Consider the following 15,004-nt stretch of genomic DNA (forward strand, 5'->3'; position numbering starts at 1 on the left):
GAGTCAGTTCGCTAAAATTACAAATCCCTTATTTCCTCACTCATCTAGTGGTTACTGGCTAGTGGTTAGTTTTGGTTTCATTTGGCAGGTTTTGCGATATCTGCTAACAAAATAATTCACCCCGTCTTTCCAACAGCACAATGGCAACACCCAGCTGCTGTTTCAAATTAAAATACTAATAATTTTTGCAGCAGTGATGTGGCTCTGTAGCAACACCCACTCTCTCTAAATTAGCCAAAAGAAAGAGATTTGTCACATGCTGCAGATACAGCGTCAGGTATATAGTGAGTCCTGAACTGTCACTGTCCTCTCTCTCTTGCCTTTAGAAAACAGCTGTCACAGAGCAGCTGGTGTGGTTGTAAAAAGTGTGTGTATAGGAGGTGTGTGTGTGTGTGTGTGTGTGTGTGTGTATGGAGTGGAGGGGCAGCAGGAAGGGGATCAGTTTAAAGTGCAAGGATGCATAACATTTTATCATATCTTTGGTAAATATTAAAGTTGCCAATACAAATAGATCCTGAGTAAAAGTCTTGAACTGAATGTCTTAGTCTAATTTTAAATGCAGCCCTTCAGGTGAAAGATGGCCTGTGGACTCACCTTACTCACGTCTGTCAAGAGCTACCATCAGTGTGGAGAGAGTATGCTTCAGTCTGAGACAGTAAGTACAGAGCTGACTGAGGTGAGGAAATGTTGCATGAAAGATTCAGCTTCAATGACTTTTTTTTTTAAATAATTTTGAAGCTGTGAACTTCATCAAAAGGGATTTTAGCAGACATGTAACCTGCTAGCACTCAGAATGATTGATGAATCGTCTTACTTTGCTGATAGCATCCTCTGTGACTTGAATGCTGACAGAAAAATCCACTGGACAGTCGAGACTTGCACCAACCTAAGTTTAACGCTGCAGGTTGTGTCAGAGGCGCTGAGAAGCGCAACTTTTTCAAATTCTGCAACAGGTGTGAAGCTAGTCACACGCAGATAAAACAGCACCGGACAAGAGGGAAGGTTACTTTCAAAATAAACTCTTTAAAACGAGAGGTAGACTGCTGAAAAATAATTTATTAAATTATGGTTGTAGTAGGCTATTTGTCACAAGTTTACACTCATTATGTGTGTGTGTGTGTGTGTGTGTGAATATCATAATTGGATGTTTAATATACGTCACAAGCTATTGAGGACGGAAAGCTAGTTTGTTGATACGCTAGTTAGCTTGGCTTCCCTGCAAATAGAAAAACTCTGGTGTTGTTCCCACACCTTCTCAAACAATACTTATTAGTAAATTCTTGGCAGTCCAAATATAGTAAAAGAAATATTCCAGAGAGTGTAATTACAGTTAAAAATATCAACTATTTCTTGTACTTCACCACCTAGCTAGTCGTTAATAAAAGGTTTATTTTTGAAAACAGAACCGGAAGTCCACTTTCTATCCTGCGGTAAGACTTGACGACAGTCTACAACACGGGGGTCGGCAGACACAGCGCTGCTATCATGTGAGGAACAGGTCGCTGGAGAGAGCCGACTGTAACGTGTTAACCGACCTGTGACCGCAGTTTGGGACATACTGTGGATAAAACCCGAGGAGTCCAGCGGGGCTGCCATTCATTTTTCATGGACGCTCCAGCGTGAGTAGCTGACAGGCGCACTTTTCCTCTGAGCGTGAGTGCACGACTGAGCGATTATCAGGAATGTTATTTTGAAATGGTTCATTTCTGACGTTCGGCTCACATTGCCAGCGAAATGATTTTTTTTTTAAATAATTTTCTCTATGAGTTATGCTTGCTTGACACTAACTGTTCTGGTTACTGAATTATTCATCCTTGGCTGTAACTTAATAGATGGTAGAGGTGCAGCAGGTGACGTGGGCAGGCCCCTAACCGAAGGTTAGCTGGAGTACAAAATTAGTTGTAATCTGTGATGGAAATTTGGCAAACCCGTATGAACTTGTTGCAATTTACTGTCATTACTGTAGTGAATACTTACTAAGTGTACCGTGACCAAATACTTGATTGTCAGATAAGATCCGAACGCTATCCACAAGTAGGCATAAAATAAAGTTAGCTTGATGTTTTATATATAGCTATGGAAAGAGACTTTGCTAATGATTTCAGCCCACTAGTTTAACCAGTGTTAAAGTTCCACTTTAAACAAGCTGCAGAGGAATGAAGAAGGACACCTGAAAGGAGCTGAAGTTGTAGAAAACCCTCAGTTTCACCATGGACAAGCAGGTTTGCCCACTGGACAGTGCAGTTTTGTGTCACAGTGGATTTTCCCACAGGAGTTACAGGGTGGTGCAAGTGAACTTGTAGTTTCATATGAGTGTGCATCTTTTCTTCCAGTTGATTGTTGTGTGCAGCAGGTGGCTTCACGTCCTCAGAGACCTGAAATCCAGTCAGGCAAAACAGCCGCATCTTGTCCTAGAACCGGCTGTAGTCGTTGGCTGATGTTTCAGTAATGGGATAAACTTTCACTCAGTTTGCACAAAGGTAATGCTGTATAATGGATTACTCTTCATCAGAACTCGATTTGCATCCGAACTTGATGGGTACTCTCCCTGTTTTTGACATAACCCTGCCAAGCAGTGCAGAGGTCTGATTATCAGACTGGACATACTGGGCATACACTCAGTGGCTGTGTTTTTCTGGTTCCTTTCATATACAGGGTTTACAGATTGTCATTGTTGTTGCAAGTAGCTTATAGTTGCTGAATTTGAGTGTTGGACAGAAGCGGCTTGGTCAGCACTAAGGGCTAACAGGTCAGAGGTTCAGGACTTGGACAAATCCTGGTAGAATGGTTTCAAATGCAGAAAAAAGGCTTGTGTTACGCTGCTGTTTTTACATCATTACTGCTGAATAAACCACTGTGTGCTTTGAAAACATTCGTACTTCTGAGAACTACAAAAGTAAGTCTTAATGAAAGATTTTGATATTTCTCATTGTGCTTAGTGCACGTGACTTAATCCAGAAACTGCATAACATCAGAAATAAAGATAGTGTGAGGTGGAATGAAACAGCACTACAAACCACTTCAAAAACAGACCACATCAGTGTCATTTACAGGAACCTTAGCCTCATTTCTAATCTCAACACTGTGTACCTTATGCCATGATCCTGTCACAAAGCATTCAAAAGCCAACTTTAGGAGGGAAAATTCCACAGATGTCTACTGTCTGCTTGGACAGAAGATAAAATTTAAGATAATTTTTTTTTTCCTGGAGCAAAACAGAGTTTAGAAATGCCGTGTTTCCACTGGCGGTAGTGGCCACATAAGCTGACAAAAGCTACCCCTTGTGGTTTTCTTGTGAGCAAACAAAGATTATGTTTCCATGTAATCTTTCTCACACCTTGTCTGTACCCCTGAGGTCTAACAAATGTGCTGAATTCTTTTTCAGAAGACATTTTCAAAGCCAATATTTAAAAATATTCCATGTCCACAACCACTCCCTTGTTCACTTGTTCACTACAACCTTATAGTGTATACAGGACACGAGGTTGCAGATTACAACCAACTGAATACCCTTCGTCTCACCCTCCCCTAGGGTTGCCACTAGGAACGTGAAAGGCCCTCTGTGGAGCCAGTGTTTGGTTTGTCTGTTCTGGGCTGCTGCTAGAACATGAAACATGGTGGTGCAACTTGGCAGAACCTGTGAAGGACTCGCTCCCTCATTCCGAGTTAATGAGGGTTCAATGGCTTAGCTGGTTATACGCTAAGGAAAACATATTTATGAATATTAGATTTTATTTCTGCTTCTAAATTCTCCACATTGGTCCTTTAATAGCAGTAGAGCAGCAAATTAAGATTTTGGACACTTATTAATCATTTTGTGACATCTATGACAGTTGTGAAGACTCACCACAATAATTTTCACATCTGTAATGCAGACCATTGCATAATGAGATTGTCAACAGAGTAGTGCACATGCGATAGCACTAAATGCACTGTGTAGCTTTGCACACTGAGAAATAAAATGAATATAAATGGTGGACTGTAAATGTAATGCACCATGATAATAAATACTGAGCAATTTTGGAGACAACCTGTGTTTGCTAGCTGGCAGTCGTCTGTGTCACTGATTTTATCAGTGCATTGCTTTCTTACTTGGCGAGTAACAGCCGCCAACTGTTGGTCAGTGAAATAGCGATTAAACCAGTGGTAGGTGCTGTATCACAGCTCAAACAAAACCTAAGCATTGCTTCATAGTGCTAAAAGTCATGCAAAACTCCACAGGGCTCTTTTATGTATGTATCATATGGAAACGGATTTAAGCGCTGGTCTCACCTCTGATCATGGTGGACATCTGTGAGGTTGAGTTTTGAGAAAGCAACCTGCTGCTGGAACACAGGTAAAAATGACTGATGATGTTTCTCCTAAAGTTTACATAGGGTTTGCTGTGTGATTGGCTAATGGCAACCCTAAACCTGGGTTGCCATTAGCCATTACCATTAGCATTGGACAGTAAGGTAATTAGAGTACTTATTTGGCTCTTCTTCACACATGAATAATTTTTAATTCACAGTACAGTAATAACTGTCTGTGTGCTTAACAACTTTGATCCCTATTTGGTGTTTGATTAGTGCCACAGTTTGTCTCTCATCCTCTTGACTTTTATGTTTGTGGCCTCATTTGAGACTCCTTTGTGTTTGCAAGTTAACTGAACTGAATTTTATAATATTTGTAGATGGATTTTTTTGTTTGCGCCTTGATCTTCACTTCCTACTGTCAACCCTGAGGGTGTTAATCTCAGACCATTTTATGTTGCTTTTTCCTGATCATCTGTACCATGATGCCTGTGAAGCCATTGCACAAGCTGTCACTTCCTGGAATGAGTGGTTGACTTATAAGGGGGTGTCGCTGCACATATCAGACCAGGGGGAGAAGCAGCGAGACAAAAATACACCAGGGAGCTGAGTGCCACTGGCAGACCAGTGGGCTGCTGTAAGCTGAGAAAGGCTAAGTTCAGCTCCTCCATGGCTGAGGATTTTCCAAAGCTTGGGTTGAAAACCAAAATTGTTGTAGGGAGTTGTAGGATCATTTCACTTAAATGCATCCTGGAAGGAAACTTTAGGTATAGTCTTCAACGTATAGTTTGGGAATGTACAAATTTTAAAATATATATAGTCGTATGGTAATGCCATATTTGAGATAAGTAAAGGAATATGGTTTGCCAATTATTACAGGTATTATTATTTTTTGACATTAACATTCCATGAAATTACTTTTTGTATCATCACAAAGAATATCACCAATTCTCTCTCATGTTTCAGTGCTAGTTTTGCATCTTGCTCCAAAGGGCCTCATGGTTAGTGACTCCCAGACATTTAGCAGGTATTTTTCTCATGGGTTGGTGGAGACCCAAACAGAACTAAAAGTGTGAGTGATTATGGAACTTGCTTTCATCAGGTGACCAGAAACAACTGACACTAAATGAATGCTTATGGTCCTATATGTGTAAACAAACAACTGGTCGTAATAACCACAAAAAATAATCACCTGGTGGTATCTTGGTGCCTGTATTTGTTAGAGTAAGTAAGAATGTATCCAAATCCCCACATTTTTGCTCAGCCTTGATGTTTTGAAAGTAATGTTTCTGGAGTTTCAGCACATCAACTTTAAATTTGGTGGACCATGAAGTTGTGGGTTGATTTCAAGTTTGAAACCACTGCGATATGGTCTTGGATTTTAGTGGATTAAGCATAAACAACACATGCTCCTTACTTTTTGTACTGCTTTATTTCATCTACTACTAACTACTGAAGTATGACTGATTGTTGCAATGAGAAACACGTTTATTGGTAGTTCTGAAACTGGCTTTTACATTAACAGGCCAGCTTTCTGCTGTGTTTTTAAGGGTAGATTTTATTTTATATTAGTGGTAGTTCAAGGGTCTAATGCTTAATAGTCTATAAAATCCTGTACTTCTTGAGGGCACATGGGTCCAAATCCCGCATTATAGGGAGTCTAGACAGTACTTGCAAAGCTGTAGCACAACCACCTGTGAGTGCTGCTGGACTAAGACAAACATCCAGTCAAGTTTTTTTAGTTCTTCATTACAGTATCACCAAAATCTAAATAATGTTAAATCATGCTGACATTTTGTTCATACAAATACATTGTTGGCTGATAATTTCAACACAGTCTTAAACATACTATACACACTATATCCAATTGCTGAGCAATGCAGACAAACTGTAGGGACATGTAATGTCACAACAGCCAGCAAGCTGTAGGCCTAATCCAGCCCCAAACCTCTCCAGTGTGGTGTTAATGCCGTGAGGCTTAAGGGTTTGATTTCAGGGCTCACATACACCAGTTAAAACCTGTCTCAGCACAAGCTGAGCTGACATGTGGTAGCATTCAAGCCAATGTATTGTAGTATGTAGCATAAGAGGTGCAGAGTGAGGCCTGACTCATGTTCTCAACTCATTTTTAGTCTCTAAAATCGAGGACTTTGACTTATTGTACCATATATCATTTATAGTGATGAATCCCATGGTATTGCAGTCATGCAGTCATCATCACAGCCCTAAGGTGTATTATTATTAGATATATTTTTAGCTTCTACTTTATTTCAGTGTCAGCACAGCTTTGTTAATCAACCCATGTTGTTGAACCATAGGCACTTAGGATACAGTTAGATACTCAGGTACTACTGCAAAAACACAATCCCACATGACTGTTTTTAAGTCTTTTGAACAAAGTCCAAACAAATCTCAATTCACAGAGACATGACTTGTACGTCAGAAAAATTCTCCCACACTGTCAGTGATAATATAAAAAATTAAACAGTACAATAGCCAAATACTTCTTTTTAATAGAAACAGGGCATTTACTGTCTATTTACAAGTGCTAATCATATCTTTATGTACCAAATAGTTCAGTAAGAACATTCAAATCAAAGGTGCATTTGTGCAAATTGCCATGATGACTTTCTCTCTTCTTGAAACATTGTGGTATTTCCATTGCTCCTCAGTTTGATCTTAACACGTATCTGACTAGTGACATTACAACCAGGGCCAGGCCTTATTCCGATGTGACAAATGTTTTACCATAACCTACAATGATTAGACAGGGATCAGACTTGAGTCACTTTTAACAGTGAAAAGCATTATGGAAATCAAGTTTACCGCACCTCTTGTCAATAAAACTTAATTTTTAGGTACTTTATTTATAGTTCAGTTAACTATATGTTTAACTTTATAACTAATGAGCAGATTCTCACTCTTCAGTATCAGTCCAGTTAACATATACATTTAAGGCAGTGGTCACTCATATATTATCTTTTTTGTGGCATTGATATTTTTACGGTCCAATGTAAGCAGGTGTTTTGGACTTTTGGAGGACCACAGCAAGAAGTGCAAATACATGGGTGAAGTTTTATTGGTAGCCATTGTTGGCCCCTCTTTGTTGAGCTACATGGGCACAGGAGAGGAATTAATATGGTACAATATGACAGCTTTCATCCGTCACATCGTGGACCACATACTGTATAAACGTAAGTCAAATCTTTAACATACACTGGCCAGCAAACAAAGGCAACTATTGAGTTTTCAACTACTTTTTAGCAACATTTCTGTAATTCCTTATCAACACAAACAAGTGTTATCATTCTAAAACATGTAGCAACGCTACTGATGTCAGCCATACCAATTTAGGCCTTGTTAAACCTCCCTCCCTTATACGGTCATATTGGTTTTATTGCTGCTTACCAGATGTTTGGACACTCCTTCTATCTTTGTTACAACCTTTGTACCAAAGGTAAGAATCAACACCCTTATTAGTAAAACTGTATGCAGAGAAGCAGACCAAGTGTGATAGCGTAAATCCTTAAAAGGAGTCTTTAACCTCAGCTCAGACATTTGATTCGCTGATGAACACAGATACTATCTCCCTCTCTATATATCTCTGAAGCTAGATTACAAACTGCTGTTAAACGCATCAGGAGTTCTTGGAGACAGTAGCATTGTTGACTTCATGGTATGTACAAAGAGTAATGTCTTTACACTGAATATGTTTCAAGAAAAGTTGGGCTTGTATCTTCAGGGTACTCATGCAGCAGTAGTGTTTCTCTATTTTAATGTCAACTTCAGAGACCAAAGAACATTTGAATATTTGCTCAAGCTCTTAAAGAATGATCTGTATGTAGTAGTTGAGCTTTATTTCATGTCTTTCCTGATTCTTTCTTCCAGACATAATTTTATGTTTTCCATGGTATGTTGTTTTTGTTTACAAGTTTCACTTTGTTAGTATAAAATTGCTTCAAAGTAGTTGTGGAAATATAAGTTTTACACAATTTCTTAAAGCCTCACAATCTAGAACACCTTCAGAAATTCACCATAAACTGAATTATATAAGTTGATGAAGGTATAAAGTTTGTTTTTTTACTTTAATGGAATGTGGAGTTTTGATGCAATAGAAAATGTAATCAGGTTTGGGGCTGATCTTTGACTGTTTGATAAAGCTGTAGAATTCGTCCCCACTAAGTCTACAGTTTTGCATCAGTTGTCCCTGCTGGTTTACGGTGTTATGGTGACTGTCATGAGAGTGCAGTGTTTCCTGTTCACACAGGAACGGGTCTGTCTTTGTAAGATTGCCTCTGGTCATGATAACTAAACAGAGATGTTCACATGTCCTGAATCATATGTTTATTCTTTAAAGACCTTGGGATATGTTTTATTAGGCTAATTCTTTTTTTCTTGTACTACTAAAAGAATAGTTTTTCCTTTTGGGCAATATATTTGCTTTCTTGCCAAAAGTCGACAAAGTCTGTGATCATGTCGATAGGGTAAATGTGAAGCGAGAAAGCTACTGCCTTAGTTTAGCACAAAGACTGGACTGCTGGCCTACCTGCATTGCTAAAGCTTACTAATTAGCTAATTAACTAAGCTAGTTAAATGCCTCCTGGCTCCAGCTTTGTTCAGTAATGCACATGTGGCGTGCAAGTGATATTTTATTTAGCTCTTGGCAAAAATGCAAATGTGTACTTCTCGAAATAGCTACCATTTCATAAGAACTTGTCTTTGCACGCTAGTGTTTCCAGTAGCTTAGTTAGCATTGGTGTTTCAGTACCAAAGTGAACGAGAGAGCGTTTTTTTTTTCATAGGTTTTTAGACCCGCCGTGACTTTGCTTTTCTTCTCCTTGTAAATACAGAGTGATTTCCATGCATTTGAATTTTGGCTGTTTCAATTACTCTGATATTTACATCTGATGAACCAGACAAGAGATGCAAATCATTCTTTCTTTTTCCACCTTCCTTCCTCTATGAACTGCCTTTTGACTCTCAAAAAGAGACCAATCACCGGTCACCCAGTCAGACTGAAAGGATGACAAAAATCAGATGTGCTTTTTAAGCACACTGTAAAAAAAAAGAAAGAAAGAGAAAAAGAAAAAGGACTGAAAAATTGTATATATGTCAGATATTATCAGTTATCTGACAGTGTAGCTGTACTGAGTGTCACCCAAATGCAGTGAGATCAGGGAGGAAAGGTTCTTCTTTAGTCACATAGTCATGCCCACAGGTTCAGCAGTTAGCCTACCTCCTACTGATCTGCTTATTGTATGAAGCACTTCTTGATGTGGTTTTATTAAAATGCTTTGTAAATAAAGATTATTATTTTTACTTTAATGCCAGCCTCTTTTCTAGTCATCACCCTGCTGCTAAGTGGAGTTCAAGCATGGACTGTGTGAAACTGGAAATAGGATATGGCTGTACTTTACCCCCAGGGACGTTATATCATAAAATTCTGCTGTTCCCCTGTGGCTTTGTTTCAGGCGGACTTCGTGTGCTGCATTGTTTTCATTGTGAATGTCTGCAGGGTTTTGATTCCTTAGCTGCACTGAGCACTGGTGCAGAACCTATTTATTTCTTTATTTTTCATGGCATTTGGTGGTGAATTCATGTCACAAAAGTCATGAAATTTGATTAACGTTTTGGAAAAAAACCTGTAATATCAGCAAGTTTTATAAATAGGTAACATTGAATGTCATGGAAATTGTTACTAGACATGTCTTTAAGTGAAATATTTGTACTGTGAGAGCCCATGTGTGTTGTTTTGTGTGAGTCAGTGACTAAAGTCATAAAACTCAGCTGTGCCCTTAAGGCAGCAGGAGTGATAAGACTACTTGTGTGATAGACTGGCTGTAGAATTAAGACATGACAGCCTTGACTCAGGCATCAGTTGTTGCCCTGAAAGATCAAATATACTCTGAACCACAGCGTAACCTGTGAGCTGTTCACAGAACGACAGCCAGGATTTGAAAACCTGCTGCTCTCTCTCTGACTGACTGTAAAATATGGACATCAAAGGAATAAACAGAATTTTTAATCGTCACTTAGATGGTAGAGATGAGCGAGTATACAATTATCTGTGTCTGTATCTGCTCAACCAGCTAAATGAACAGTATCCGGACTCGGAATGGGCTGGGCTCAAACCTAAATTGGACAAAGCTTATCAGAAGTTTTGTATTAATGTCTGAAATTCATATGAGTCGATCAAATGTTGCTATATTTATTATTAATCAGAAAACTATTAACAGGACAGTTTTAGATCAGTGATTTTGATCACAAGAGTGAGACAGCTATTTACTCTTTTTTTAATGGATCCTTGTTACAGCTGAGTACTACAATAGTACGTTACTTGTTTGTACTGTGCAGGTGCATGTGGAGAGAGAGTGAGAGTAACGCTGAATACAAACATAACGCCATTGGGCAGCTTTGGGCAATCAGAACACATCTTTAACATATCTGAGGAACTTTCTGTCTTTAAACCTTATTTTTTGGCATTTGTATGTCAAACCAAACTTACAAGCTTTTTTGTGACCACACACAAGGCATTTTTGCCTCTGTTCAGCACGTTTACGTTAATGACCCACTTCACTCAGCTGTGGTCTCCCACCCAGGGAATAACAAATACGTGGCTGGTGTGTAGTTTGCTCCCCCTCAGAACCCCTTATCTGTGGCTTAAGCATGGGTGTGTCGCTCTCAGCTGACCGGTCTGATGTGGCTAACAGATACTCACAGAAATTACCCTTCCGGAAAGGCTGTTAGCAAGGTGAGGGTTAGAGGCCCTCTGTGCTTTTGCTTTGAAAGGCAAAAAATGTAAAGACAATAAAAAATTAAGTTGAATGATTATTTAAAAATATCATCTTTCCTTTTCTGGTTTAGTAACCAATATGAGTCGTAGGTCTGTGTTGTGAAGCTTATTTCAGTAATCAAATGTAAGTACAGCAAATAGTTGAGCTGAGTCATGGCAAAATTGGTTTTTCTGCTGAGATTACCTGAAAACCTTGTGCTTGGAGACAGTTGAGTTCAGATTCATTTAATCAGGAGATGTTTGCTTAAAAGTTTTATTTTTCTCAATTTCCTTATGCATAAATGCCAATTTATTTGAAGAACCTCTCACTTCGCTGTCTCCTCTGAAGTCTGAAACCAAAGCAGCCATACTGTACAGCCACACATCCACACATCCACAGTGACAGTTACAAAGCTCGTGTGAATTTGTGTGATGCTACTTTTCAGTTTAGCTACAGTATTAGAACCTGGCTGCCATGTTTGAGGATGACTTGCATGACTGCTAGTTGGGAAGAGAAAGTGTGATGTGCAGTTGAACCAGAGCTGCCAGTAAGTGTGGCAGAGGGCAAGCGATTCAAAGAGCTTATGCTAGTTTGGTACGTTATGCCATCAAGAGCTACTGTTACCAAACTGCTCTTAACTTTAAGAGAAGAAGGATGAGCTGAAAGTCAGTCAGGCAAGCTGGAGATCCTCTTCATCCGGCACAAACCAGACAATCTCACCAAGAAGCTGAGTAGTGCTGTGCACCAAAGCTCATTGGGTCAATGGCAGGCTGGACTAAAAGCCCCTCTTTTATTTCACGTTATATTCCTTTTTTTATTAAAAGTTAAACAGTTAGTAACTGATTAATGGAAGGCAGGCTATTGAAAGTGAAATGAACATCCCTGTCATCCAGGAACATTCTTTGAGTCTTTATCCAGACTGACAAGTCGATGTTGGTGGAGTCATTGTGGAAGCAGAGGGTTCACTCTGTTCAGATGAAATGCTACTAAAATATCTTCTGATAGAAACTGTATAAAACCACAAATTCATTGTTTAAACATTTGGACATATGGTTATGTATTGAAAAGTGCAGTCCTGTAGCTTGTTCATGAGAAGAGATCGTTCCTCATTCATTTCGAAACTGATGCAGCCGACTTCAGTGTGTTGTTATTCTGAGAAGGAAGCAGTAGCTCCACACTTGAGCTCTCTGACATTCCAGCTGTTCACATTTCCTGTTTTCAAAAGAAGCCACTGCTGTTGGAGCTAATCAGCATCACATTCAGGTGCCTGCACTGTCTGTGGTCACATTTGAATTCCATACATTTTAAAACAAAAGATTCTGCCACAGTGTTCTCTGTACGTAACACTCTACATGCTGTGCAGGCCTCTATATACACTGTCCCTCATTCTGCTGTCTGTTTTTCGATTCTCCTCTCTTTCGTGACGTCTGTATGGGCTGGAACTTGTTGACTCAGCTTTGATCCCTCTCTCAGACATACACACACACACACACATACACACATTCACAGGCCACTGACTTTACACAAATGAAGTCCTGTTATGTTGTAAGCGATTAACCCATCAAACAAAATCTTGTAACCATCAGAGGGCCTTGATTGTGATCTCTGTACACACCTTTGTTTATGTCAGAAATAAAAAAAACCATAGAACAATCTAAATGTTTTTTTGTATTATAGTCTTTTTTGGCTTTGATTGAAAAATACAGCCAGCAGCTCGCTGTCAGTGATTGAATGCACTGTGTGGCCTGAATGACTGGTCCTGATATTGGTGCTAACCTACCAACCAGTTTAGTCCATGCAACAAAGTTTTATTTAGACAGACAGTTCACCCCAAAATCAAAATGCAGTAATAATGTGCCTTTACTCAGTGATGAGAAACTCGTGCTAGCCAACCTCTGCCTCTTGGCCTCCTGTCCAAGATGCACTCTTGTTTCTGTGTAGTGATATGGTGTCGTTTGGAAAGAAAGAAAACAGTTCACGACACTGTCTGTAGATTATCTTAAGTCACTGAGTCATGATTTGTGGAAAGGGACATTGCTGTTGAGTTTTTCAATGACCCCTTTTGCAGCTATGAGAGGAAGACTTTCCTCCAGATTTCCGCAAAATTTTCCACAAGTGTTTCTGTGGGAATTCTGTGACTCCTTGTGGGCCAGTCAAGTTCCTCCCCACCAAACTCCGCTCCTTTATACACAGTTGCTTCACAGCTCCACACACCTGGCCTCTTGTTGTGTTAAGTGGTGTTTGTACATTTGGTTGTCACATTGTTAGAAAACCGAAAACTTGCAAATGAAATACACCCCTCCAACACTGAGCAATACTGAAATTGTTTATTTTTCGAAAGATAGAATTAAAAATACTATTCCCCTAACACTACAGTTTCAAACAGATCAGCAGCCGTGTCTGAAATTGCATTATGGAACTGCTCAAGCTGCAAAAGTGCTGACCAAAACTTCTGATATGCCAGAAATCCAGCAGATTGACCAACAAACAGATCGTTAATCACTGATGGTTGGGACACCGAAACACACATTTTGAGCCTCCTCAAACTGAATGCCAGTTTTATGACCGTGGTTTCTGGAAAAAGTAAAAGATTGCACTCCAGCAAAATAGTATTGCTGTTTCCTGCCACATGTACATGGCTGTAACATGGTGGAAGCCCATTCTTTAACAGGGAAAGTGCACACACAGGCAGACTGCATCAGTTCATGTTTATTTTGGAATCAGCCTCTCAGCACTGAAACAGACACATTTGTCAAAGTGTAGGAATGTGATGAACAAAATAGCTTGAGATATAATCTGCTTGTGTTGCAGCTCTTTGGCAAAGATCCACATCATGCCTAAAGATTGTTTTATTGTTTGAATTTTTTCTTCTCATAAGCCAAGAAACTGTCCGGACTGGGGATTGACTTATATGTTCTTTTTTTTTCAGTAACTGATACTGATGATCAGTAATCTAGGTGACTGATGACCAATATTTGGATGCATTTGCTCAGTGTTAAAGAATAACCAGTGATGGAATTTACTCTTCAACTTCACATTGTGGTTGCAAATAATTCAAACCTAATTCAAAACCTACTGCAATTACTACTGTTTAGTCATAATCTGATTTAAATCTGTTAAGACTCAGTACAGCTACTACCATTATTGTCACTACCATTGTTATCAAAATCACCATAATACCTTCTGTATACTTCATTGTCATTATCATTATCTACATTTCGATACTTCTGGTATTATTACTGCTGCTATGCATCTCTGCTTGTGTGCTCCTTCTCTCACGCCCCACCCCCTCTGCCTCTCTCCCTTGCTCTCTCTGTCGCTCTCCTGCTCTCTCTCTCTCTCTCTCTCTCTCTCTCTCTCAACCCAACCGGTCAAGGCAGATGGCCGCCCATCTTGAGCCGGGGTCTGCTCCGAGGTTTCTGCCTTCTAAAAGGCAGTTTTTCCTCGCCACTGTCGCCAAGTGCTTGCTCAAGGGGGAATGTTGGGCTCTCTCTATTTTACAATTTAATTAAAGAGTTTGGTCTAGACCTGCTCTAATTGGAAAGTGTCATGAGATAACTTTTGTTGTGAATTGGCGCTATATAAATAAACTGAATTGAAATAATATTAAATTTAGTTGCTTTTTAAATTGCACATTATTAACAAAATGTGTACAAGTTTAGATTGTCATGACTGTGTCTCACTGAATCAGTCAAGGTGAATGTGAGATGTACATGATTATCATGCTGACCCCTGCAAATGAGGTGTTAGAGATAACTTCCAGTTCTATGCAAAGAAAACCCTGACACGCTTAGTGAAATGACATAATTTTGGGTCCTCAGTGTGAATGAAGTGTCTCTTTATCTGAAGCCCGGTGACTCATTTCTCCTGCCCTACTTATTACACTGAACTTCCCTTCATGACCAGTACGACTTCTGATGTCCCGAGAAACTTGGAGCT

At 39.5% G+C, this 15,004-nt stretch overlaps 1 protein-coding gene across 7 annotated transcripts in view; it reads left to right on the forward strand.

Annotated features, from left to right (window-relative positions):
* Positions 1-1,408: 1,408 nt before the first annotated feature.
* The window catches only part of mical2b (microtubule associated monooxygenase, calponin and LIM domain containing 2b), a 54,197-nt gene continuing 40,601 nt past the window's right edge, over positions 1,409-15,004 (forward strand). For 3 of the 7 annotated variants that reach the window (XM_046395249.1, XM_046395254.1, XM_046395255.1), the window contains exon 1: positions 1,409-1,619. The gene's annotated coding sequence lies outside the window, so the exon portion shown is untranslated. Of the gene's footprint in view, positions 1,654-7,314; positions 7,969-15,004 lie in introns of those variants that run through there. The other 4 variants (XM_046395252.1, XM_046395253.1, XM_046395250.1 and 1 more) reach the window with 3 other exon arrangements.

This window comes from Scatophagus argus, chromosome 7 (assembly GCF_020382885.2).
Source record: "Scatophagus argus isolate fScaArg1 chromosome 7, fScaArg1.pri, whole genome shotgun sequence".
Lineage (NCBI taxonomy): Eukaryota > Metazoa > Chordata > Actinopteri > Scatophagidae > Scatophagus > Scatophagus argus.